The 15,779-nt window shown below is 35.5% G+C and overlaps 1 protein-coding gene across 4 annotated transcripts in view; it reads right to left on the minus strand.

Moving 5' to 3' along the window:
- AIG1 (androgen induced 1) overlaps positions 1-15,779 on the minus strand; it is a gene marked incomplete at both ends in the record, with an annotated part of 218,170 nt that overhangs the window by 162,527 nt on the left and 39,864 nt on the right. The window lies entirely within an intron of this gene.

The raw sequence follows: 15,779 nt of genomic DNA on the forward strand, positions 1-15,779 counted from the left end.
TAATGACTAGTGGGAATTAACACACATCTAAGAAGTGTAGGATCTAAGAAAGGATCAGGGTAGTCTGTATAATATAAGAGCTGATTTAGTCTGAACATGAATTCTTTCCTATGTGTTCATCTCTTAGGTTTAGAATTTTCCACCAATGTAAATAGGAAGCTTGTATCCCTTGAGTCACAGAAACATCAACTGAATGCAATAATTAAGACCAATACAGAGCAATTTTCTGTTTTCAAACTTGAACTAAATGACCTCCTTCTCAGTTTTTCTGCTTCAATGAAATAAAATCTTTCCAAAGTAATATAAACTTAGATGCCCACACCATTTTCCAAAAAAAGCTACCAGTTGTACAGTCCCAAATCAATTACAAATTGAATTACTTACATCAGCTGTGTTTTACTTAGACGGTCACAGAGAGGGAATACAGAAACACTACAGATCAATGATTTGTGAAATTCCCGAAGGGGGGAAAGTATTCATCTGGATCTAAGAAGGGAGGCAGGCAGCACACTGTAATGCAGTGAGGCAAATGACAATGCAGATTATGGAAAGGGTAAACAATACATTCCCTGGACTCGAGGCAACGCCCATTTAGCAACAAGAGTAGATTCAGGGAATTTTCCTGGCTTCTTATACCAGAAATAGTTACTGATGATATATTTGTAAAAGACACAATTTTACTCATTACCCCTTTGGAAAATAACACAAATATTTTGTTGTAAATTTCCTTGTTGGCAGTAAAAAGAGTCTGAAAAAGCTCTGTGGGTGGGTTCCACTTTGAGACACAGAAAACAGGGAAGAAGAAACCCCAACATTACCTGGTTCTATCCCTTAACATGGCACTAGCATGCTCAGAGTATTCGTCATTCTGCTCAAACTCTTGTTTAAGCCACGTTGAAAATTCCTAATAATGGTGATTCTATGGCCAGGCTTACTCAAATAAACAAAAGTCCTGCAGTATTTCTATATATAATCCACTGGGCTCTTTGGTACTCACCCAATCCTGCTGTTACTAGCCAATCTTCACTAGAGCAGTGTCCTAATCTTTCTCACAAATTAGTCTATCGCTTCCCTTGTATGGTTTAGGGTTTATTGTTCTTTGTACAACTGGAAAAAACAGAGTAAGTGAAGATAAGACTGACACAACATGCCATGGCCAACTGCAGAGTTGTCAAGAGCCATGTTGTGTTGACCAGGAATCACTTCAATGATTCAGGGAATGAAGTCATATTTGCGAAAATTTTCCACAGCACATCTTAAGGTTTTAGATTTTTGATCTTTAGGTCAAGCCTAGTACAGTTGAGAAAGTGGAGTGGCCATACTGGGTAATAAACTCCATGCCAATTTGGCCAGAGAATATATTAAAAGATGTCCCACCTGGTCAATAGCCAGGGAAATGCATACTTAGACAATAATGAGATAGCAGTCATTAGATAGATTCTCACCCATACAATTATTTATAATTTAATTCTGATGATAACAAGGGTTATAAGGATACAGAACAACCAGAAAACCTATTGTGGGAATGCAAATAGGGACAGCCACATGGAAGCACAATTGGCAATATCTAGTAATTGAAAGATACATGTTCCTATTATCTAGTACAAGGGGGGGTATTCCCTATAGGACTCTCATAAATGTGTACTAGCCACATCTACATGAATGTTAATATTTGTATTTATTACTTTAAAAATGTTGAAACAATCTAAATGTCTCAATGGTTGAATGGATAAATTGTATCATAAGATACAATAAAAATCTAAGCATATATTAATTTTTCAGCCCCACAATAAAACATGAAACAAAAAATGGAAACCAGAAAACATGCTACATATTGACACTTTAAAAATCAAAAACTGCAAAATAAATTTGAAGATGCATGTATAGGAAGTAAAATAGGAAGAAATGCATGGGAATTAGTAACACTGAATTCAGGTATCTGTACAAGGATGATAATATTGAAGGAAGAGCATTTTCTTTATTAGTTGGTCATTTGGCAAATAGAAGGTTATTATATTATTCCTTATGTTTCATTAGTATAAAATATTTCCAAATAACTGAAACTGAAAGGTAAAAAAGAGTGGTTTACATACTTTTGGGACATAGTTGGCTAGTGTTTCAATTCTTTTCCTTCCAACTCAGTCTTCTCTATATTTAAAGATTAGTTAAAAACAGTAGGATTTACAGAGTTTCAAAAAGCCCAGTGATAACATTATATGTAAAATATCTGTAGCATCTTTGTTTATAGGCAAAGGAAATACAGCCTTGGCTTGGTAATGGCAAAGCATAAATATCTGGAGATCATTAATTTATTTTAAGAAGCCCAGGACATGAGATGACTTGGTGGTGAACTAAGTCCAAGATAAAGGTTCTGATTATAGCTACAGAGTCAATTGAATTCACTACCACTATTCAATTTAAAATTCCATAATCAAATAATTGGTACCAGATTTGCCTTCTCACAGCGAAGAACTAGACACTTGGACTAAATATATAAATCATCTTTTTCAGATACTGAAGTTTTACTCTTCAACTAATCTAGGCGCTCTCTCTCTCTCTCTCTCTGTTTCTCTCTTAGCTCACCTGATGAGGTCAGGCCCAACCAGGATAATTCTCCTTTGTCAAATAAAGTAATTTAATCATTACAGTGACCATATCCACAGGGTCTTCCAAAATCTGGTGGGAAGGGATTATGTACAAGGGTGAATATCATTAAAGATCATTTTGTAATCTCTCTACCATTAATTGTATGTTAAATAATTATTAGAGCTCCTCAAAATGGAGAGAGAGATTTAAGATCAGAACAATTATAGATAGTCCTGTTGACTACAGTAGGTATTGAGTACAGACCTAAGAAGTGCCATACCTAAATAATGGTATAAAAATAGCACTGGAATAAAGCCTACTCTAATCCATCCCAACAATACTTAAAAATAAGCCTTAAAAAACTCAAGCTGATAATACATAACTTTATTATCTGCTTAATAATATTCTACATTCTTTAAAGGAAGATAATAAAATACAGACATTCAACAATATCTGACATTACAATGTCCAAAATCCAATCAAAAATTATTGCATGTGCCAAGAAATAGAAATAAGAAATAGAAATAAGAAATCCTTAATCACCAGAAGATCACCAATAAAAATAGATGAAAACACTAAACCACTAAATTAAATAAGTTCAAGAAGTTAAATGTAACTAATTTGATAAATAAAAGGTGTTAAAAGGAACCTAACTGAACATTTAAAAATTAAAAAGACATTACCTGAATTTTAAAAGTCACTGCATGGAGATAACTGCAGATTAGACACTACAGAAGAAAAGGTTTTTAAATTGAATACACAGCAATAGAAAATATAAAGTGGATCAGAGAAAGAAAATACAAAATTAAGAGAACTTCAGTGAAAGAAATGTCAAGCAGTTTAATATATATATTTAATACATGTGAGACTTGAAAGAGGGATAATGTACAAAAATAATTTGAAGAAACAATGTCTGCAGTTTTCCAAATTTAATGAAAACTGTAAGTCTGCAGATCAAAGAGGCTGAACAATGCAGTGTGTACAAAGAAAATTACATCAAGTCATAGTACAATCAAATTGCTGAAAATCTGTAATAAGTAAGAAATCTAAAAAGAAAAAAAAACTTACCACATACCTAAAAATACAAACAAAAATTATCAGACTTTTCATGTAAAACAATACAATACAAAGTAGAAAATACAATAGAATATTTTTTATTTTTTTAATTTATTTTTTAATTTTTATTTTTTAAACAATATTTGCTTCCCCCCACCCCCTCAGGTTGAGTCCCCATAGAATTTTCTTCTCCAAGGCACCTGTGCACCATCACCACAGTCTCATGTGCTCCTCCCTCCCTCCCTCTGATCCCTCTCCCTCCTCCTCCCCTGCAGGATGTCTCTGATTTGTAATTGCAGGATGTCTCTGATTTGTCTGTTTTTGCTTTGTCGTGTTTTGTACTGCTATTATTTTTTTACACTGATGTCTTATTTAGTTCCCCTATATTCCTGCTATAAGTGAAACCATCCGATATTTTTCTTTTTCCTTCTGGTAGAATGACATTTTTTACTTTTTTGGACAAATAGATGTTGACAAAATTCATTGTCAGCAGACTTTCACTACAAGAAATATTAAAGGATGGAGAATACTATACCAGATAGAACTTAAATCTATAAGGAACAATGACAATTGCTAAAAAAATAGCTTATATGGATTAACATAAAAGATTTACTTTTATTTTTTCAATCTTTTAAACACAATTGACTATTTAAAGCAAAGCAATAATAATAAATTGTGATGTTTTAAACATAATTTAGACAAAAAATTTTGTGAACAAAAATTAGTCATTAGTCATCTGTGATGCATAGCAAATCACTACAAACTTAGCTGCTTAAAAAAAGCATCAATTTATTAGTTCACAGCTTATAGATCAGATGCCCATGTTAGTTTGGCTTCTATGGTCAGGGTACCACAACATCAAAATCACAGTGTTGCCCCGGTGAGGTTCATATCTGAAATGAAAATATCTACTTCTAAGGTCAATCTGACTGTTGGCAGAACACTGTCCCTTGCAACTATAAGACTGAGACCCATATTGCCTTGTTGGCTGTTGGCCAAAGTCACACTCTCAGCTCTTTTTATCTGCTTTCCAGTCTTTGTACATGGCGCCTGCCATCATCAAATCTAGTAACAAATCTCAGGCTCAGATCTCTTTGACTTTCTTCTCTCTCTTTTCCTGCTTCTGCTATTAGCCTGGAAAAGTTCTCTGCCTTTAAAGACTCATGTGATAAAATCAGATCCACATGGTAATGGCCCTTTCTTAAGGTTAACTGTATCATATATCACAACAAAGTCAGAGGCATTATATCCCACTGATTCACAGGGTCTCATGATTAGAGTGGGACATCTCTGAAGGCCAATTTAGAAATTCTGTCTATCACAGCTAAAAAGTAATTAATAGAAATAAAATGGGATAGTGATAATATTAAGGTAATTCAAAAGAAGCCAGAAATTTAGCAAAGAGAACGATGAATTGATAAGACAGACAAAACAATATCAGACTTTAACCTAACAATGCCTATAATTACATTAATGCAAATAGTTTAAATTTTCCAAATTCAAAGGCAGAGATTGACAGATTGCATTTAGCAGACAAACAAAAAACACTTTCAACATAAAGACAAAAATTTATTTAAAGTAAATGGATGCAAATAGTAATCATAAAAAAGGTGGAAGTGTTATAATAACATCAAAAGGAGGCTTTCAAGATAAGGAATATTGCCAAAAATAAAGAGAAACAGTTCATAATAATAAAAAAAAAGCACAATGATCTCAAACATGTACATGAGTTTCAAAATAGCAGGAGCAAAAGATGCCTTAACATGGGCTAAATTACCCAACAAATGTTTGCTAAATAAATGATTCACTTTTCAGGAAAGCAGGTGCTTTTATGAAGGAAAAGGGGAATATTAAAATGCAAAAGAAAAGAGGGAAAACAGAATCTCATATTCTAGAAGAGAATGGCAAAAGAACTTCTGCAAAAAATAAACATAATAGTCTAAGCCTTTTGCCAAATTTACACAATTTAAGGTATTATGAAGTCTTACATTTTTCTACAGTTGATGTATCTTATCTGATGGCATCATCATCTAACACTATCACCTATGACTATCTTTTACTGTCTCTGGTCCACCCAACCAGTTCTCCCCTACTTGGAAACACAGACTGACTCCCAATTCACCTAAATTACGTGGAAGCAGCAAAATGAGTATATGCAGGTTAGGAAAAGTAGGTATCACCAAATAATTTTCTTCTAACTTCCAAACATGAGGAGAAAGAGGAAAATGCTGGGTTTTATTAGCTTTGCTTTTTTTTTTTTTTTTTTTGAGTCACACTGACTAATCCTCAAAAGATAATTCTTAAAATTGTGAAACAATCCCCCCTTCCATTCCCTGAGAGGAAGCATGGGCTATTCGGTTATTTGCTCAAAGTCCACAATAACAACAAAAAAGAAGCAGTTTAGCTAATACTGTTAAACCACTTTAGATTTCTACTACTTTATTAGAATTTGATTTGAGCTGACAGCTAACAAATCACATTAGAGACATTTTACTTGTGTTTTTCTATTGCCCACATGTATCGTGTTGTCTATAGCTGTCTAACATTCATTAAATTAACTGTGAAAGTATAAAAGTTATATGGAGAGGCACAAGTGAATCTTAAGTAGGATTACCTTGAAGCATTATCTGGCTCCAGCCATTCTGCAGAGCTGGCATTTCCAAACCATCAACTCAGCATGACACACATAACGCCATCTGGCTTTGAGTTCTTAGCAGGCTGGCTGCTCTTATTATTTTGTATCACGTGTAGAAATGAAGTGGTCAAATGTACCATCTCTCTCCAAGAAATATAAATAGGAATTTATCAGAATGAAAAAAAAAATCCCAGGGTATTTTGAAGTCACTCTAGCATCTGTTCCTCTAGAATGTTCTCTACTGCTCTACTGTTTCATTCTTTCTGCCTCTTCTCTCTCCCCTCAGCTCTTCCTGTCAGGATTCATAGCTTATTTACAGAGTCATTTTAGGTTTAGGATTCATTTGCACAAGTATGGAAAAGTATTTTATTCATGCCCTTATTTTTTTCAAGTAGCATTCATTAATTTCATATTATTTTGGGTTTTTTTCCCTCTGGAATTATACTTCCAGGGAATTATAACTATAATTGTACTATAATTCTAATTTACTATGAGGCAAATATATTAGATTTCTAACAATTATTCCCAAACATATATAATACAGTTTATCCAGAATAGGTTTCATTTTGTGGCATTAGGTCTTCAATATATTATATTATGGCACCATAGTCTATATGTCATGATTTTAATTAGTTGCTTTTACATTTACAACTGGCCAAACTCAAGTAAGAACCAATAATTCACTGGAGTAGGAAAGCAGTAAGTTAAGTAAGAAATAAAATTATTTATATGAATTTTAAAAGACCAGAGAACAGCTGTTTTGACCTTTAGAAAGGAGACTTTCAGTGATTTGTACATATGGTGCATCATGTTTTGATGATATTTTACTTTCATAACTTTAACGTGGAGTACTATAAATATTGTTTTGAAGATTTTATTTATTTTCATGTTAATTATTGAAATGATAGACAGGAAACAAGGGGATGGCACTCCAAGGGGCAGCAATGGAAACTGGAGCGATGTGGGTCATGGAATGAAACAAAACTGTGGAGAGAACAGATGGGTAGAAGGGAGAGAGATTTATAGATGTCATAAGGCAAGGCCCGGAGGAGTCCTCTATCTGAGGATAAGAGCATTAATTAACGGGGAGATGATAAAATGAAATGAAAATGTACCTAAAGTCTTTTCTAACAAGAAAACTTACTATATTGTGTAAACTTTTATAATTCTGTATGTAATCCACAAAAGGATAAATGATAGATGGTTGATAGACAGGTGGACAGACAAACAGAGCTGACACATACATACATAACAAGTATGATGTGTGTCTCTGTGTAATTTTGCCTATCTAGAAGGGTAAATTACACTTTAGAGAATGGTGTGAACTAGAGGTCTTCCTGTATCTCACTTATAGTCACATAATCATGGGGTACTGCGAAGTACAAAAAAGTTATTTAGCTGTCAGTTCATAAAACTTTCTATACAGTTTTTGCCGGAAATCAATCCATGGCAATATCTGTGTTCAGTAAAGCGTGAATTTGACTGAAGGAGTTAACTAACATGTGGAAAGGATATAAGAGTCATAAAATAGCAATACCATACAATACAATTTTCAAGGTCTTTTCCTCTCCATTCCACAAATATCTTACTTTTCAATAGAGCATAATTCCTTCTTATGATCAAGATCAAGAGTGAATGCCAAAAGTATTTCAGCACCATAAGACAGTGACTCAGTATGAAATCAGATGAGAGAATTCTGTAAGGATTTCCTCTATATTTGCTTCCAATGCCTTTCTTGCCTGAGACATCCCCCAGCAATTCTGCAGCCATGGAAGTCCATCAACAGTTACAGCATGGAATCCATCAGTTACATGAGGCCATGATCAGTGACATGTTTGAATGTTACTCTGTAGAGAAATCAATGCATTTAAAAGTATCATGGGCTCTCTGCCTCCCTCATCCACTGAGACATCCTCCCTCATCCTCAGACATGGCGCCTGGTGGATTTTCCTCTACTACCCTTGGAGGGAGTTAGCCTGAAAAAGCCAATATGGCTCTCTTCTTCTAATGATTAGAACTCCAATTTTCTAAATCTGTCATTTAAATGATGTGCTCTAAGCCTAGGCTTTTTCAAGGAATCTTCACCACAAACATTTTTGAGGAGATGGACTCACTGCATCAAGTCCGTGGTTTTCAGAATGTGATTTAGAATCCTTGCCCATGTACATAGACATTTACCTCATACTGCTCTGTCTCATTACTGAAAATCGATGAAGTAAGCCATAAGTCACCACTGGCAAGCAATCCATTCAGACAAAAAGAAAGAAAAATAAGCTTTTCAATCTGAAGTAATGGCTATTAGATAAGCAGCTTTGGATAGCAGAGCTTGTCAACAAAATTCATTGCAATATTGTATAATCGCTTTCAACATAAAAGTAGCAAGGAGAGCAGTCATCTAAAGAAGGCATTTGGATATGCTCCACAAAGTTGTGGGTGCATTCAGGCCACATTCCAGCAACAACCCAGTAAGAGGACAGCAGAGACCTTTCCAGAGACTCGGTTCTCATCTGCAAAGAATGGCAGAAAATCCCCCTTGTGTGTTCTCACTGACTTCGTGACACGATGAACTGCTCCCAATTTCAAAAGGCTTAAAGAATTTTTAGACTATTAATATTAGTGTGAATCTTCTTGAACACTTAATTAAACACATCATTGATTTCTTTAACAAATATTTATTGATTAACTATGTACAGAGCACTTAGTCACCTATGAATGCTGAAATGTAGACTATAAGTGATTGTGCTGCAAGTATGAATGTGCTTAGACACATCTAATCTCTAACTTAGTGGAATCTGCATCTGGTAAATCCACGGCATCTAGATTTAAATATGGCAGTGGTGATGAGCAACTATTGAAAAAGAGATTAATGCATCTTTGATAACACAAAGATCTTCAGAAGTTCATTAATTTTCTAACATTATAAAACATATTTTACCCCAATAAATTATACTCCTGAAAACAATTTACTTCAGCAGAAGATAATTTAATTGCCAAACATAAGTATTAAAGAGCTAGATAAATTTGAACCCTACATAAAAAAGGACCTTGACCTGAAATAAGACCAATCAGGCCTTAATTAATAAAATAAAATAAAGTCATATGTACATAACTCATGTACAATCTGTACATAACAAAATTATGTATATTAAGAGCATGTATACAAGCATATGAAATTGTGTTAATAAAGCAAATTAGAAAAACATGGCCCCTGTCCTTAGAAATTTCTATTTTAAATATTTATAAGTCTATTGATTTTGGCCTGACATCGAGTCTACATAAAAGCTATGTCTGTACAAGTGTAGATAAATACTTAGCAGGGAGCTGAATATTTAAAATAGTTATGAAGGCAGTTCCCTGTTTCTAGATGCTGACTTTTGCCTTCAGAAACAGTTTTCAAGATAAAAGCTTATAGATGGGCCTTGAGATGTCTCCATATCAGATAATATTTGCTATTTTTAACTCAAACTGGCCATTGTTCTACCATATTAGTTTGTTTGAAAGGTCATTTTGAAATTTATTGATACAGAACCTAAATAAGTATAAGAGAAACCATTCTTTTCATTTCCATTTTCTATTAGTTCATCCATGACTCTACAATATTTACCTCTAAATTAAGAGTGTTTATAAAATTCCCACACCATTATAGTTAGGGTATAAGTTCCTGCTACCAACAAGTGTCAATGTAAATCTAGGACAAAATTAAAGTTCCTTAAGTCATTTTATAATTTTATTAATTACATAGAAAATTTTCATCCCAAGTGAGGAAGATGATGTGGAACACAGCTAGTGGGAGTATAATTTTGTTCAACCATCCTGGAAAATAATGGCATTTTTTTAGTAAAGGTGAGTTTGCATATACCTATGAACAAGCTCATGTATATCTCCTGGAGAGCATACCTTGAAATGAGTTTAGAGTATATGCATCTGTCCTTCAGACTAGCATGAAAATGAAAAAAGAACAACTGGTACCATTATTTACTGCATTACAAAACTAGGACATACATTCAGTTCCTAATTACCCAGTTATCAAAGTAAAAACAGCCATTACTTTCCAATAAAGTCATGACCATAAGTTTCCATTAAGAAGCAAATTTTTCTGATGGATTGAAAGTAATTTGATGGATAAAATTTTGCATCATAACTAAAGCAGGTGATTTCTTGTACTAAGACATGACATTTAGAACACATGAACTGCAAGTTTATGTTAGGTATCAGAACTGACTTAGTTGATTCTCTTTTAAACAGGAAATTTAATATGAAGAATGATTAAGTTATCATGGGACAGCAACTATAAGATGTAAAAAGAACTCTAAAGTGTACCCTGGAGTTCAGGGAGAGTGCTGAAACAAAGAACTTGAAAGAGACCCCAAGGATGGCAGCATGTTCCATATAGCCAACTTCTCTGGGTCACTAGGTGAGCAGGAAACAGCACTTCTGAGTACAGGTGAGCCACGGCTGATGAGCATGTTTAGGAGTTGAACAACCAGTGGGCAGACCTGGGGTATGGGGTACTCTTGCTGGCAGGACTGAGGGATGACAGCATGTCCTGCATACATTGGGGTCCGGCAATACAGCCATCCTCTTCCCCATACCCCTACCAATGGGGCAGCAGCTGGAACCATAAGCACATGTCCTCCTGCAATGTCCCTGCACCGATCTCTTCCAAGAAGCTCAAAATCATTCCCATCATTCCAGTGGAGGAGAAATGCTTTAAAAGTCTTGTCCAAATCTTGGCCTTAGTGAAAATAATTTATTGGCTCCCAGAGGGAATGGGGGGAAGGCAGTTGGGGGTGGGGGAGACAAATTAATAGGGCAAAAGCTCTGGTGGTGGTAGAGGGTGAATGGAATATGTGCACACATGGAGGAGTAAAAATGCAACCAAAAAATTATGAGAAAAAAGGAAAGAAAAAAATCTAGTCCATTATAAGAGAGCTGGTATTGAAAGAAGAATGTGGAGCTGAGAAACAATACATTCAACTCACCATGATTTCATTGAAATTTAATAGCTTTGCTGACACTTTTTCAGTTATTATAATGAAATACAGAACAATCAGGGAAGAAAATTCACTTTTAATTATTCAGAATGGCAATCTGAGCCCTATCTCCTGACTCTTGGTCATTTAATTATTTCACATCATCTATAGATAGTATATTAGTAAAACTAATAGAGACATTATCTTAATATTAAAATATAGTACAACATTCTAAGTGTTCTCATCTGTCACTAATCTCTGATTCTTCTTTAGAAAGCTTCTTCAGCGGAAACTGAAGAGAATGGCTAAAATAGTATTTTATATATATATATTGAATATTAAACATTTGCCATGCCTGTCCTGTTCATATCAGCATTGTTTATAATGAAAAAAAGTAGGGAAAAAAAGCCAAGTGTGCAAAAACCCAACTATGGAAACACCGAGATAGGAAGCTAATACATATTCTGTGAAACATGAAGCAACACAGATGAATCACACAAACATCATATTAACAGTAAAAGCAAATTACAGAAGACTGAAAAAGCATCATACTCTTTAAATAAAGTTCTGAAAGAAAAGAAAAAATGCCACAACATTGACCCAAGATATGCATGTGGTCAAACTAAGGCAAAACAAAATGACAACAATGAAATGCTTCCTAGATAGCCCAGTGGGAACCTCTTGCCCTTTAACCCATGATGCCCATCAGGGCACCTTTTGTTTTTGTGTTTTTTTAATGATTTGATCCAAGTGTAATAAAATCGCTGTTAGTGAGGCTTTTTATACAAGCCTCACCTACAAGGCAGGTAGGGCTTTGGTTTTAGATTGATATAGTATCCCTGGAGTTTGGCACAACTGGGGTGCAGAAGTCATAAGATTGATCAGTTTCTGAACGATCAGCAGTGGTGAAGACAGCTGAGTGGAGTGGGAAATGCAAAGATGGCCAGGAAATACTGGGTCCTGTAAGGAAGGAAAGGGTGGAACTCTATTTCCACGGACCAGCAAGGTTTTGGTATTTGTTTGCAATACAGTTCAGTGCCCTAGTTACAGGACAGTAAATGGGACCTGAGGGCTAGAGGATTTGCAAGGCAAATCCAGCAAGACAGCAGGGCAGGGAGGATATCAGGAGATGAATAATTAAAGAGATAGATCACTGGGCTTATACAGGTTAGAGGAAAACATGAAGTCTGGAGAGAGACGGAATGTGAGTTCTGTAGGGGTCTGGAAGAGGTCACCACTATGGTGTGAGCAAACAAACTGAAAGATGGGAGAATGTGTTTGTAGAATGAGCCAAAGGATAAGCTGGTCACAATGCAAACAAGCGCCAAGGGTGGCCATGATAGTGAGCCCCAAGTGAACAAGATAAAATCAGAGGAAGGGGGGGGAAATGAATGTGAAGAATGAATTTCAGTGCTAATTATGCTCAATTGAGGTGAACAAAAGTTAAAAGAAATCAAACTACAAAGAAACATGAATGCTAAAAAATTAGCTATTTTAGAAACCTATAAATGAAATTATATCAACATAAAATGCTATGAAATGTTAAGTAGTAACTAAGTGCCTTGCATCAACAAAAATATAAATAAGGGTATTGTTCCTTTCAGTTACATAAAAGCAATGTTTTTCTTTATATTCTCAAAAACATACAAAGTGTGTGGGTTTTTTTTAAAGATTTATTTATTTATGCATACCGGCTGGGGTACAGGCCAGAGGTGTGGGGGGTGAGAGGATTCACCAGAGACAGAGTGGGGAGCAGAACAGGCAGACTGACCAAAGTACACTGCTGAGGAGAGCAGTGGGCGAGACAGGAGAGGTCTGCTGTGCCATGTGGGTAGCTCCCTGGCCGGCTGGGGATTGAATTCATGCTGCAGAGGCTGCAGACAGCTTCATAATGCAGTGCTTAACCCCTTGAGCCACCAGGGACAATCCCCAAAGTATATGTTTAAATGCTTGGATATGGAAACACCATCTATGGCTAAAGCTGTACAAGAATAGAGAAAAGAAATTTTGATGAATATATACCATAAAGGAGTAAAGCTAGCCTCATCACTTTTGCTGTGGATGGAATAAAGAAAGAAAAGAAAGAATTTCCAACAGGTATTAAGAAAAATTTACATTTATTCTCCTAACAGCAGTATTTATCTGGAAACCTTTCCTGAGAGAAACTACCTCAGTACCCATATATCAAGAATTCAAAGAAAATTAAAAAGTATAAATTCAGGAAGAAACAACCTTAAGAACTCTAAGAACTCAGAAAAAATATGTTTTATGTTGTTTCATAAAGTACATTAATTTTTAAAACTAGCATAATTTCCTCACCAGAATTAGAAATAAACCAGTTATCTGAGGTGTGTTGGAAATTAGAACACATAGTAAATTTTATACCAGGAGGTATACTAAAATTTATATCAAATTTTAAAGATGATTAGGAAAAACAAGTTGAAACATTATCTTGTCCACGGCATAGTATACAAAAATTTAATTAAAAAGTTGTTTTAAGGGGGGGTGCAATTGTATGGGGAATATAAAAATAAAAAAAATTTAAAAAGGTTGTTTTATAAATTTCTAAGTGATTCAGAATAAGATTTCTTTCTGAGAAGTATTGAAACAAATCATAATCACATAATTTGAAATGATCATCACGAGGTTTTACCAGTGGAAAAATCAAATGCTTACTTATGGTTTATGAGAATTAAGATTGGTAAAGTAAAGCCTCTACCAGTTGTCAGAGGGAGAGCTCTTGGCTTGCTAACCACATTGGAGTTGTTCCTAACAAGTGGCTTTAATAACATCTCCAATTAGGTAACAGTGACATTCTATGGAAATTTTGCCTGTAAGTAAAAAGCAAGGGAGGAGAAGACTAGAGGAGGGAAGGGAGGAAAAGGTAGATAAGTTAACTGATCTTTGAGAAAAAGCTTTAACAAATGCTGTCTTAATCTGTGTGGGTAGCTATAAGACTAGGTGGCTTATAAACCACAGAAATTTTTTTTAAAAGATTTATTTATTTTTTGTTGGTGAGGGTGTGGAGAAAAAGGAACTCTCCTGCATTGCTGGTGGGAGTGCAAACTGGTCCAACCACTATGGAGAGCTGTGTGGAGATTTCTGGACCTACTAAACATAGAGCTTCCATAGGATCCAGCAATTCCACTCCTAGGTATTTACCCAAAGGACACAGAAACATCAATTCCAAAGAACACCTGCACCCCTATGTTTATAGCAGCACTATTTACAATAGCTAAGCTTTGGAAACAGCCCAAATGCCCAAAAATAGATGACTGGATCAAGAAGATGTGGTACATATACACCATGGAATATCACTCAGCATTCAAAAAAGATAAACTCTTGCAATTTGCAGCAACATGGATGGTGCTGGAAGGGATCATGCTCAGCGAAATAAGCCAGAAAGAAAAAGAAAAATACCGGATGGTCTCACTCATAGCAGGAATCTAGAAAACTTAAATAAGGGACCAGGAAAATGAATAACTATAAGAAAGTGAAAATCAAAATCAACAAAAAACTATGAACCAGAGACACTTTTTGGGGGGTGGGGGGCGGGAGGGGAGGGATTGGGGTCAGAATGGGGGGGTTGCAATTGTATGGGGAATATAAAAATAAAATTTATTATTAAAAAATAAAAAGCTTATAAGTTCAAAAAAAAAGATTTATTTATTTTTTATACAAGAACCAGGGTACAGGCCAGATGCACTGCAGGGTGAGAGGATTCACCAGAGACAGAGTGGGGAACAGAACAGGCAGACTGACAAAATACACTGCTGAGGGGAGCAGAGGGCGAGACAGGAGAGGTCTGTGGGATTCTCGCTGGCCGGTGGGGACGGAACCTGTGCTGCAGAGGCTATGGACAACCTCACAGTACGGCGCTCAACCACCTGCGCCACCAGGGAGGACCTAAACTACAGAAATTTATTTCTCACAGTTTTGGAGCCTGGGAAGTCTAAGATCCTTGGAGTCTCTCCACTAATCACACGCACAAGGGCTCCATCTCCATGACCTAATCGCCTCCTAAAGGCCCCACTTCTCTATACCATCACATTGGGGGGTTAGGATTTCACAAATTTGAGGGGGGAGGTGAAAAGCATTTGGTCCAAAGCAAATGTAAAGTTATGCTCACATATGCTGAAAATAATACATATACTTCATCCTTAATATAACATGGGGTATTCAACTTATAGCCACTAACTTTTGATCTGAATGTAGCAACTGAAGGTTAGTGATTCCAAGTGGTAAATGCTGGGGAGAAATCCTATAGCGAGAAAATGTTGGGCAAGTTAGAATTAATCTACCCATCTTTTCTGTTATTGGGCAATACAGCTGAATTGAAAATATTATCTGAACTTGTTCAGCAAATTGTCCACAAGGAAGCTTTTATAAGCTCATCCTTGAGCCACAGGTGGATTAGGAGCACTGATTCCTGTGCTGTCAAAGATTCTCATATAGAGTTTGACTTCCCCCAAATTAACTACCAATAGCCTGCTATTGACTGGAAGCCTTACAGATAACAAAAAATAAAT

Source organism: Talpa europaea, assembly GCF_964194135.1.
Source record: "Talpa europaea genome assembly, chromosome: 2".
NCBI lineage: Eukaryota > Metazoa > Chordata > Mammalia > Eulipotyphla > Talpidae > Talpa > Talpa europaea.